Genomic DNA, 13539 nt, shown 5'->3' with positions numbered 1-13539 from the left:
GGGTTACAATAGTTAGGGTTGAATGGGTATTGGTAAAATTGCACAACCTTACAAAGCATTCTACAATGTACGACCCCGTAAAACTGTTGACTTCAAGACATCACCCTCTATATCAAAACCTTGTCCCTCTAAAGCAACCTTCATGATATCAACATCATTAATTATTGGTGTTTTATTGTCCAACATCAGTGGATCAAAAGTTTCTTTATCCTAGCTAACTCATTAAGGTTTTCACCGAATCACCCAACAAAGTTATATCCGTTGATGGTCCTGCTTCTTTTGTGACGAGTGCAACTGTTGACAAAGTAGGAAGATTTGTACCATTTGTTGTTTCAGTGTATATCTTTATCATTTAATTATTTAAAGATTGATGCAGAGCAACCATCACAACAAAATTGTCATCATTCTCAAGCTGAATTGCTCTATATTTAAGTGGAGTCTTTGAAATTATGCATCTATAACTCAAACATGAAACAAAAGCTCTAAATTTTCTTTCAATTTTTTGCTTCATTTGGCGATGAGATACATCTACAAGGAACATCATGTGTATGGGCCTCTGTGGCATAAACACAACACCATTATCATTTTGTATAACTTGGATATTTGAATGGAAACCTGTGAAAATTTTGTTAGCCATTGCTTGAGAAAAGTTTCTGGTAGTTCAAAGAAGTTGGAAAAAGTAGAAGTTTTATGAATATTCACATAACATAAGCCAATTTAAAATAAAAATGAGCTATCATCAATGACAATTCAATTCAGTGAAAGAAACATTTTAGTGGCCAATAACTTCAATTCAGAAACTTTTCAGTGACATGTCACTTTATTTCAGAAACTTTTCAGTAGTGATATATCACTTCATTTAAAAAAAAAAGTCCATTTCTATAGACCATTTAATTCAAAATGACAAAAACTTTTCAGTGTCCAATAATTTCACTTCAGAAACTTTTTAGTGATATATTACTTCATTTCAGAAAAACATCCATTTCTCATAGACCATTTAATGCACAATGATAGAAACTTTTCAGTTCCCAATAACTTCACTTTATAAACCTTTCACTGATATATCACTTCATTTTAGAAACTTTTTAATAGTGATATGCCACTCCATTTCACAAAAATGTCCATTTCTCATAAACCATTTAATGCACAATTATAGAAACTTTTCAATGCCCAATAATTTCACTTCATAAATTTTTCAGTGATATATCACTCCATTTCAAAAACATTTCATAAACATATTAATATGTGTGAGGTGAAAGCTATTTTACTCACTTGAAGAAAAAAACTTCTAAAAAATTTAAGTCTTTCACTTTCAAAGCCTGAGTTTTTTTCTAACATGACTACTATTTGTGCAATTGTTTTTCATGATTGCAAATATTTAACCATGTCTTTCAAAAAACATTCAACTAGAATAGTTGAAGTTCAATATAGAAATAAGGGTTCAACTCAGAAACAATAGAATAATATCTTCATTATATTATAAATTATCACTATCATGCACGAAGTTTCATTTAACTGATGATGACAACCTTGTTGTTATGATTGAGACATACTACTATCATTCTATATATAATATCGATTTGTTTGTAGAGTTCACTGATCTCGACCTTGCTCCTACGGTTGAAGATTCTGCCTCCAGCTCCAATATCCCACCAACTAATAAAATGATGAAGAAATAGAGTTAGATGATGGAGACCCAAAAGCATGTTTCCAATTTGCACGTGAACAACGACAAGAAAAACATGGAGAATTAAAGAACTGAATATTATTTCTTACGAGTTTACTGATTACGAGGATTAAAACATCATAACAAATAGTTTTATGTTTATGATTTTATTTACTATTCAAGGTGTGTATAAGGTTTGTTGTATTTATGTCCTTAACGTAATGTGTTAGGTTTGTTGTTTTTATCTTCTTAATGTAATGTTCATCGTTTTGTGTTTTTATCTCTTTAATGTAATGTGTTATGGTTTAAAATCTATTATAATCACAAAGTATTGAATAATGTGATTGGTCACTGAAATGAAGTGATTATAATCACAAAGTACTATAAAACAAAACAAACTTTGTATTTATCAATATGACCATTGGAACTCGTCACCTCAACATGACGAGTTCCTTTTTTGTTTTTAATATTTTAAAAACAAATTCCAACAAAAATTATTTTAAAGGAACTCCTCACTTCGAGGTGACAAGTTCCAAAAAAAATAATTAATAATTTAATATGCAATAAAATAATAATTTCTGATAGAACTCGTAATCTCGAGATAATGAGTTTAGTGTGTACGGTAGAAAATGTCATATATATCAAAATAAAAGTGTATATGCCCTATTTTCCTAAATATTTTCTCATTTTCCCTTATTGGGCCAAAAAATCATCTATTGTTGCCTCGTTGAGAGTGGGTTGATACCTCCTCAAAAAATAATTGGATTTGGAGCCCTATTTAATTCACTTCATAAATGTAATTCTATTTAATGTTATGGTTAGTTATTAATTTTATAATTTAAAACATATTTTAAAAAATGGTTTTGGAATTTAATTAATGATTGAACTTTTTTACTTAAATATCATTCAATAAAAAATTAATACATGCATTTACATTTATTTAAAATACATGAATTTTTTCGTTACTTAGAGCAAAGACTTTTTTAAGGAAGTAATTTTGAAAGCGTTTTTTTTAGAATGCTCTGATTATTTTTTTAGGAAGTGTTTTCTGCCTATGTGGGGGTAGTATGGGCACAAATTGGACTAAAATGAAATAAAATAAAAAAAATGAGTTGAAAATATGAAAAATATAAACAAATTTTGTACAAGAAAATTAAACGTGTAGGATACATTTCAAATACACATATTTGTACGGGAACGAGTCGGATCGTGCGCTGACAACACTCTTCTATCAATCACCCAATTAATGCATATTTAAAAGGATATAGTTGTAACACCTCGGATCCTGGGTTAGGAGTTTTGGGCTAGCTTGAGATAGGCCATGGATTAATTCTCTAGCATGTAGAAAGCTTTGATCTAATTTGAGGTGTATTTGGGCTTGAGTTAAGCGCAATAGAGAGTAAAAAGGATATTTGTAGTTTAAAATTAAAACTGAAATCTTTTAATTGAAGATGTTATCACGTCTGTTTCCCTTCCTCATTTTCCCAACTCTACTTTGTCATCTTCTTCTCCCAAAGTCTTCATCTTTCTTCTTTGAAAGCTTGAGCAAGGTGGGAGCTTTAGATTATTTTCAAATTATTTCTTTAATCAAAGGTAAGAACCATATTTTCCTCTTTCCAGGCTTCATTTTAAGCCCACTATTACAAGGATTGGATATGGATGCCAAAAATAAGTTTTGCAGAGGTTTAAGAGTTTTCAAGATTTTAACCCATTTTCAGTAATCTATTGACTTATGAAGTGTTCTTATTATATTTTGAACCATTGAACTCAGCTTGTAACCTCTATATTTGATTTGTTTTCTAGTAAGAGAGGTTGGTGAAAGATATCAAGTAAGATGAAAGGAGAAGCTCACCATTGGGTGACCTTGGGACACCCTTAGCAGTTTAGAAACATCAAATAACTCATTTCTAACTCACCTATACCATGTGTAGCTCATTTAGATGAGATTTGGTAGGTTGTATGAGCTTGAAGCATTTTCATGGTAGATTCATAATTTAGGCATTTCAACATGTGTTAAGACCTATTTTTGACTCGTAACATCAAATAAAATACTTAAACACCAGTTGGGGACCTCAATGGGGCGTTTAGGGAACAAACATGGGATATTTCGTGCCAAAACAGAGCATTTCGTAGCGACGATATTGATATTGTAAGAACTGTATCGATATTTTTCATCCTTCAGGCAAAAATTAGGTAACTTTAAGAGAGTAGTATCGATACTCATTCAAAGAATATCGATACATGGTAGGAGTATCGATACTCCCCACAGGGGTATCAATACTGGGGTATTTTTCAAAACATCGAACTAAATTTTGTATCAATACTCAATCAAGTATCGATACCCCAGTACCGTAGTATCGATACTCATCCTAGGGTATCAATATTGCCTTAACTCAAAAGCCAGATCAGTCATGGGTATCGATACCATCAAGTTGGTATTAATACCAAAGGTTAAGTACCGATACTGACCCCCACATGCATTTTTGGATAAATAATCCAATCATTAAGGGTGCGTTTAGTTCACGGAATGTAAGATTACCAGTGGGAATAAAAGATTACGAGGTAATAGGATTACTGGGAATGTTGTATTTTGTGTTTGGTTGGTTTAGAAGGAATGTAAGATTATCGTGTTTGGTTAAAGGAATAAAATATTATTGGAATGTATATTTGATCAAATTGTCCTTATTATATATTTGTTTTTTTAACAAGTTGGATAATATTTATATATTTTCTTTAAAATTTTTAAATTCATAAAATTTATATAATTGTTTTTACAAAATTGAAAATATAAAAAAGGTTTAATGAAAGGGTAAATTTTATTTTAACCCCTGAACTTCATATAAAATTTTAATTATATTTTTTTGTAAATCTAAAATAGTTTAAGGATAAATTTGTAATTTAACATTCGTAGAATTTTTATTATTCAATGAAAGAATAAGGATATTTTTGGAAAAAAAATATAAGGGAATTTTATTCCAAAATGTCGGTAATCCAACAATACCTAAGGAAAGGGAGGTAATGACATTCCCGATAATATACTCCAAAAAATTTATAATTGGTAATGTAAGATTACCGAGGATAACATTCTCGACCAACCAAACGGGGGAATGTGGATTCCATTCCCATGGGAATCTCACATTCCCCCAACCAAACACACCCTAAGGGATCAGACTCGAGGTACCCCATATACTTATAGCAACACAAAATAATAATTCAAGTGAGAACAATAATAAATATCTTAATAGTAGAACTAGAAATAGCTAGGGTTACATAAAACTAGCCTTGTTAATCTTAGCAGAATTACTATAGTCAGTGGATATCCAATTAAGTGCCAAGGCACTTACCAGTAAGTGGGTATCGATACCAAAGGTTAAGTACTTATACTGAAAGGTTACTATCGGTACCCACGAACATTTTTTAATAAATAATCCAAGAATTAAGGGATCAGACTCGTGGTACCCTATATACTCAGAACAACACGAAATAACACTTCAAACTAGAATAATAATAAATATTATAACAGTAAAAATAGGAACATCTAGGGTTACATAAAATTAGCCATGTTTGACACTTGGGAAACAGCCAGGACACATGAGTTCCTCATAGCATAATTACAATAGTCAGTTAATATCCAATTTAGTGTCAAGGCACTTAGTAGCCGACTAGGCGCAAATGTCCCAGAACTTGATGGAGTAAGTTGGTGGGTGTACGATTTCGATATAGCTCTGGATCTCACCCTAGATGCCCGAGGGTATCTCAAAAAGGATAGAGGGGTGCATGAGCTCTGAGATGTAGAATCCTTAGCCACACCATGATGCCTACTCAGTAGTTAAATCAGTAGCTTTATATATTTGGACCTGTGTCATTAGCTATCTCATTTAGTGAATGCATGTAAAGTTATTACTGAGGCACTGAGCTCGTAAACTCGGCGTTCAGAATGTGTTTCTGTGTGCAGGTTCTTAAGGGAAGTTCGAGGGGAGTTATCTTCACCATATAATCCAATGCAGTAGATCAGACCATCAGATACCATCACAGTACTTCTTGAGTCCTTTTTAGAGGGCATGTACTATTTATGGACCCTTATTTGTATTCAGTCATAACTATTATTGGTATTTGGTACTTTATTTATTTTGGATACATTTTGAGAGTTTCATATTATTTTGTAACTCATATTATTATCACATTTATTTTTATTTCCATGGATGGATTTGTCTAATGATTATAAATAGTTTTTATTGAATATTTTTGGTTCACTATTTTGGTAGTCCCGAATAACATTATAATCCATGGATCTTTGGGTTAAACTGGATTACGATGTTACCTTTAGTTGTATCAGAGCATCCAGGTTTAGTCATTTGTAGGACTGCGAGTTGGACTCAGTCAACGTTTGTATAGGTACATTCCTCTATGGAGTTAAGAGTACTATAAATATTGGAATGATGATAATAACAACATTTGTTTTCCAATTTTAGATAAACCCTATGGCAGACGACGCAACCCATAGTTAAGATGGTAGATAAGAGAGTCATACATCACCGCCACCTAATATTAGTGAGGATTTCATCTCATATACTTACGACCAAGAGGCCCCAGTAGATGCGAAGATTGAGAAGGTGACATTTTTCAGGGACCTCACCTCCATACTTAGACAAATAGCTAGGTCTCTCCCTATTTCTTTAGTTGCACTACCTCCCTCACCAGTACCCCAAACTCAATCAATAGCCACTACCCATGAGTCCTTAGTTGAGAGACTCCGTAGATATAAAACCACCGAGTTCTTTGGCTCTAAGGAGGATCACCGTATAGCCTACGAGTAGTGGCTCAAAGAGATACTCCGTACCCTTAGACAGTTGCATCTTACCTAGAGGGTAACCTGGAGTGCATCATTGCCCTTCTCAAGGGTGACGCAATAGATTGGTGGGAGATGATTGAGTTGGCTATGGAGCCAGAGAGGCCGACGTATAAGTAGTTCCTATCATATTTCAGGAAAAAGTATATCGGACATATTTATACCGATGACTTGATGGAGCAGTTCATGCACTTGACTCAGGGTGATCGCTTAACGATAGAGTGTGAGCTAGATTTTTTCAGGATCAGTAAATATGCAACAGAGTTGATTTTAACAGAGGAACATCATTGTTGCAAGTTTAGAGAGGGCCTTCACTATGATATCTTAACATACCTTATAGTTGGTCTATCAGGGGTATTCGCTCAGCTGACCCACCAGGCCAAGACGATGGAGACGGTTATGCAGATGTAGGTCAGGTAGATCGGTGAGATTGCAGTACAGGCTAGGAGAGCCCCTGAACTAGCGAGACCATCTTAGACTCTGACCAAGAGGGCCAAAGACGGTCAGGATTCATCGAGATTCCCAACAGCGTAGTCTAAGAGGAATAGGTAGAGTTTTGACCATGGGGTACGTCTTATTTCAAGAGGAGACCACTGAACTTAGCCTCTGGGTGACGCTAGTGGGTCGACCAGAGTCTTCACTCACCCCATTTGTGCTCCATGTTGGAGAATGTACCCAGGGATATTCCAGTAGGGCTCAAGGGGTTGCTATAGCTATGGCTCCCTAGACCACTTATTCAAAGATTACCTAAGAGCATAGAGTGCAGTATCAGTAGTAACTCAGTGATCAACATTGTTAGTACAAAGGATTTGAGTGCTAGCTGAGGTGGCAGTATAGTTTCTGGGTAGTAGAGCCGAGGGATAACTAGATCGATGGCTGGTGTATAACATAGAATAACCTTCAGACAGTATATGGAATGAGCCCAATAGAAGGTTGACACGGTAAATGTGATATCATGTGTATTTATCGTCTTTCCTATTTTAGTTACCGCATTGATCCTGATTCTACCCACTATTACATTTGTTCTGACATAGTCTACGAAATAGAAACCCCAACAGAGGATCTTATATTAAGTGGTTGAGTAACGAGCCCCTTAGGTCTGGATGTCCTCATGGATAAGATCTTCAGGCGCTATCTAATGAGGATTCAGGATTAGACTTTCCCCATAAATTTGATGGAGTTACCTTTCAAAGAGTTCGACATGATCTTGGAGATTGATTAGCTAACCAAGCACGGTACCAGTTTGAGATGTAAAACCAAGTTTCTTAAAATTATAACAGTTGATGGAACTAAGTTAATGATGACCAGTGAGAGATCCCGAAAAACAAGGATAGTTTCAGCTTTGAAAGCCCAAAGAATGATCAACAAGGGTGTGAGGCCTTCTTAGCTCACGTGGTCAATACCCAAACCTCTGTCCCTACACTCAAGGATATTCGATCAATATGAGATTTTCTCGACGTGTTTCTAAAGGAATTGTTGGGTTTGTCACCCAATCTTGAGTTAGAGTTTAGCATTGAAGAAATGTCGGGTTCAGATCCGGTGTCTATTGCTCCATATCGCATGGCACTAATAAAACTGAAGGACTTAATGGCTCAGGTTCAGGAGTTTCTAGAGATGTATTTCATCTGACCAATCATATCTCAAGAAGCGTTGGCCTTGTTCATCAAAAAGAAAGATAGATCTATGAGTTTGTGCATCAACTACAAGCAGTTAAATAATTTAACCATCAAGAATTGATACCCACTTCCCATGATAGACAATATCTTCGACTAGTTGAGAGGGGCGCGCATTTTCTTAAAGATTGATATACGGTCAGGATACTATTAGTTGAATGTCAAGGACATATATGTGTTGAAGATAGCTTTCAGGACAAGAAACGATCATTACGATTTCCTAGTAATACCATTTGGACTCACCAATGCTCCAACAGTGTTCATGGAGTTAATTGAACCTAGTCTTCCACCCATACATAGATCAATTTATGGTAGTGTTTATATATGACATTCTGGTGTACTCTTGATCAGAGGAGGAACAAAATTTCCATCTTTGTATCATCCTTCAGACTCTTAGAAAGAGAGTTATATGTTGAATTCAGAAAGTAAGAGTTTTGGCTATCAGATGTATCATTTTTGGGAAATATTTTGTCAGCAGATGGCATCACAGTTGACCCCCATAAAATTCAGGCCTTAGTGGAGTGGGAACCACCTAAAAATGTGTTACAGGTGCATAATTTCCTTTTATTAGTCGAGTACTATCGTTATTTTGTTCAGGTTTCTCGATGATAATAGCCCCATTTGACCAAATTGCTTCAGAAAAGAGTCTCCTTCATATGGAATGAGAAGCGACAAGAGATCTTCGAACAGTTGAAGATTATCTTGACCCAAGTCTAAGTGTTGACCTAACCAGAGTTTGGTAAGGACTTCACAAATTTCAATGATGCATCGTTAAATGGACTTGGGTATGTTCTGATGTAGAAGAGTAAAGTTGTGACTTATGTGTCGCGTCAGCTTAAGCCTCATGAACGAAATTACCCTAATCATGACCTTGAGCTAGCAACATTGGTGTTCACTTTGAAGATTTGGCGGCACTATGTCTTTGGTGAAAAATACCATATCTTCACCGATCACAAGAGCCTCAAGTATCTCCTCACTCAGAAGAAGTTGAACCTCTGATAGTGCAGATGGATCGAGTTTCTTAAGGATTATGACTATGTAATATATTACCATTCAGGGAAGGCCAATGTTGTAGTAGACACCTTGAGTAGGAAGTCAATATCAGAGTTATGAACCCTTCTAGCATAGTTGAGTTTATCCAGCGATGGTAGGTTATTAGACGAATTACAAGTTGAACCAAAATTGGTAGGTGAAACCAAAAGACTAAAAAGTTCATAATACTAGTTGAGAACTTGGATTGAACATGTTCTTTAGGGCGAGGCCCCAGGTTTCGAGTTACGCGATGGAGATGTGTTGTATTGTATTAGTCGTTTATGCGTACTCACATACGCTCAGCTGCACATTAAGATTCTCTTTGAGGTGCACTACACCCCACTCTTAGTAAACACAGACAATAACAAGTTGTATCAGGAGCTTCACCGATTGTTCTATAGATCGGGTATGAAAAGGGAAGTGTCAGAGTTCACTTCTAGGTGTCTAGTGTATCAGCAAGTTCAAGTAAAACACCAGTACCCTCAAGATTGCTTCAGCACATTCAGGTTCCTCAGTGGAAATGGGACACGGTGACTATGGACTTTGTGATCGAGTTACCAAAACCCAGACAGATACATGATGCAGTTTAGGTCATAGTAGATCGCCTAACCAAATAAGCTCACTTTCTTCCAGTTAGGATGACTATACCTTAGAGAGGTTAGCCTAGTTATACATTCGCGAGGTAGTAAGGTTGTATAGTGTATCGACTTTCGTCATCCTAGATATAGATCCTCGATTCAGCTCTTGCTTCTGGGAAGCCCTCCATAAATCCTTAGGCACCAAACTACACTTCAACACAACTTTTCATCCTCAAACTCTTAAGGACATGCTCAGGTGCACAGTCATTAATCTTGAGGGTAGTAGGGAGGACAACTTGTCATTAGTGGAGTTTTTCTACAACAACAACTTCTAATTGAGCATTCATATGGCTACGTATGATGCCTTGTATGGACATAAGTGTAGGGATCCACTTTGTTGGACATAGCTCAGTAAGGGTAAGATTGTAGGCCCATACTTGATCAAAGAGATAGAGGAGAAGGTCAAGATAATTTTGAGCCAACTTAAGGAAGCTTTAGATAGATAGAAGTCTTATGCACACTTGAAGCGTAAAGAAATTGAGTTTGCAGTTGGGGATAAGGTGTTCCTCAAGGTTTCCCCTTGGAAGAAAGTGCTATGTTTTGGGAGCAAATGGAAGTTGACTCCACGCTACATAGAACCATATGAGATACTCGAGAGAGTTAAACCATTAGCATAAAAGTGAGCCTTACCACCAGAGTTTCAGCACATTCATAATGTGTTCCATGTATCTATGCTCAGAAGATACCATTCTGATCCTTCTCATGTCATACCCTTAGAGTAGATTGAGGTCAGTTCAAACATGACCTATAAAGAGGAGCCAATTAGGATCCTAGCAAGGGACATCAATGAGTTAAGGAACTAGAGGATTCTTTTAATGAAAGTGTTGTGAAGGAACAATGGCATATAGGAAGTAACTTGGGAAACCAAGAAGGACATATAGCTTCAGTATCCTCACCTCTTATACATAGGTAAATTTCGAGGATGAAATTTTAATTAGGAGGGGAGAGTTGTAACGCCCTAAATCCCAGGTTAAGAGTTTTGGGGTAACCTAGATAGGCCTTGGATTATTTATTTAGCTTGTAAGAAGTTTTGACCCAATTTGAGGTGGATTTAGGCTTGATTTAATCCCAATAGAGAGTAAAAGGAATATTTGTAATTTACAGTCAGAATTAGAGGTACCAAGGGAGTAATTAGACCCATGTTCAAAATTAAAGCTAAAATCCTTTAATTGAAGATGATATCACGTCTATTTTCTTCCTCATTTTCCTAACTCTCTTTTGTCATCTTCTTCTTCTAAAGTCTTCATCTTTCTTCTTTGGAAGATTGAGCAAGGTAAGAGCTTTAGTTTATTTCTATATCATTACATTAAATAAAGGTAACAACCACATTCTTATTCTTCCATGCTTCATTTTAAGCCCACTCTTGCAAGGATTGGAGATAGATACTAAACACAGGCTTTGTGGGGGTTTAAGAGTTTTTAAAATTTCATCCCGTTTTCAATAATATATAGGCTTAAAAAGTGTTCTTATTACCTTTTGAACCATTAAACTCATCTAGTAACTTCTACATTTGATTTTTGTCAAGTGAGAGAGGTTAGTGAAAGCTCTCAAGAAAAAAAATGATAAGCTCACCTTGGGACACCCTTAGCAGCTTATAAACATCAAGTAACTCATTTCTAACTCACATATACCATGTGTAGCTCATTTATATGAGATTTGGTAGGTTGCATGAGCTTAAAGCATTTTCATGGTAAATTCATAATTTAGGAGTTTCAGCATCTGTTAAGATCTATTTATGACTTCTAATATCAAATAAAATACTTGAACACCAATTGGGACCTCAATAGGGGAATTGGAGCAGAAAGATGAGATCTTTCATGCCAAAACAGAGTATTTTGTAGAGATGGTATCGTACTGTAAAAACAACATCGATATTGTTCGTCCTTCAGGCAAAAATTAGGCAACTTTAAGAGAGTAGAATCAATACTCATTCAAAGAGTATCAATACCATGGTAGGTCGATACTTGGGTATTTTTTAAAACATCGAACCAAAATTTTGTATCAATACTCAATCAAGTACCGATACCTCAGTACTATAGTATCGACACTCATCATAGGGTATCAATACTGCCTTAAATCAAAAGCCACATCAGTCAGGGGTATCGATACCATGAGGTGGGTATCAATACAAAAGTTAAGTACCGATACTGAACGGTCAGTATCGGTACCCACAAGCATTTTTGGATAAATAATCCAATCATTTAGGGATCAGACTCGAGGTACATCAAACTAGATTTACATAAAACTAGTCTTGTTAATCTTAGTAGAATTACAATAGTCAGTGGATATCCAAGTCAGTGCCAAGGGACTTAGCAGCCAACTAGGCGTAAATTCCTTAAGACTAGATGGAGTAAGTTGGCATATGTACGTTTCTGATGCAACTCTGGATCTCACACTAGATACTCGAGGGTACTCAAAAGTCTAGAAGAGAGCGTGAGCTCTGAGATGCAGAACCCTTAGTCGCACCATGATGACTACTCAATAGTTAAATCAATAGCTTTGTATGTTTGGACCTGTGACATTAGCTATCTCATTTGTTGGATACATGTAGTATAGTACAGTTATTATTGAGGCACTGAGCTCATAAGCTCGGCGTCCGGAATGCATTTTTGTGTACAGCTTCTTAGGGATAGTTCAAGGTGAGTTATCATCACCAGAAATTTCAATACAACAGACCAGACTGTCAAAGACCATCAAAAATTTTTGTGTAAAGCCCATATGGGTATTCAGTCATAACTATGATTGGTATTTGGTATTGTATTTTTTTTGGAAGCATTTTGGGAGCTCCCCATTGTTTATAACATAGATTATTATAATTCTTAAATTTATTCTGTGGATGGATTTGTCCCATGATTATAAACAGTTTTTAAAGAAAATTTTTGGTACTATTTCAGTAATCTCGATTAATATTATAATCCTTGGATCTTTGGGTCGAACTGGATTTTGGTGTTAAATAGTTAAACACTTGAAGAAAATAAACTCAAATCTAAACAATGTGTGATTTAAAAAAACTCGTGGCCAAACATATTGATTTTGAGCTATGAAAGACAGTTCCTTAACTTGATCAAACTAGGTCCTAAACTCTGTCAGTTATTGTCTTCTAAAATACTCATGATTCTAGTATAAAAATTATCTTTAACTTTCGTATTGACAAAGATATGGTTACATTCATGACGTATCTTTAGAAGTTTAAAAATTAGCATGTTTAATCATATGCATCTTAAATACTTCATTTGTGTACATGAGTTTTTTCACTATCTGAGTGTCTAAATATATAATTTTAAACATGTATTAATTGAGTGATTAAGTATAAGCTATTACATGTATGTCTCATCGTTCTACTCGTGCTCATGCAAATACATGTATTTGGCATATTGTCGGAACTGTCCTTAAGCTTTTTATGGCTATTGCGAGGAGCAATTCAACTTAATTTTAGAAAATATTGGGTTTTAAAATAGATAAATAAATAAATTTGGAGCCGTCGTCGACTTTTGGGTTAGGTAAGTCAAATAGCTAAAAATATCTTTTAAAATAATTTTAAAAGATAAAAAGTGATCTTTGTTTAACCAGAAACTCATTTTGAAAAAAAAAAGTTCATGAGTCGATTACGCGTGGGAAGGATGAGCACCCCCACAACGCCCAAAATCGGTACCTAAGCAATTATATGTCATCTAGATATTT

Source organism: Hibiscus syriacus, unplaced genomic scaffold (assembly GCF_006381635.1).
Source record: "Hibiscus syriacus cultivar Baekdansim isolate YM2019G1 unplaced genomic scaffold, ASM638163v2 tig00110683_pilon, whole genome shotgun sequence".
Taxonomy (NCBI): Eukaryota; Viridiplantae; Streptophyta; class Magnoliopsida; order Malvales; family Malvaceae; genus Hibiscus; species Hibiscus syriacus.
The sequence above is the reverse complement of the archived record's forward strand: the minus strand, read 5'-3'. Positions refer to the sequence as shown.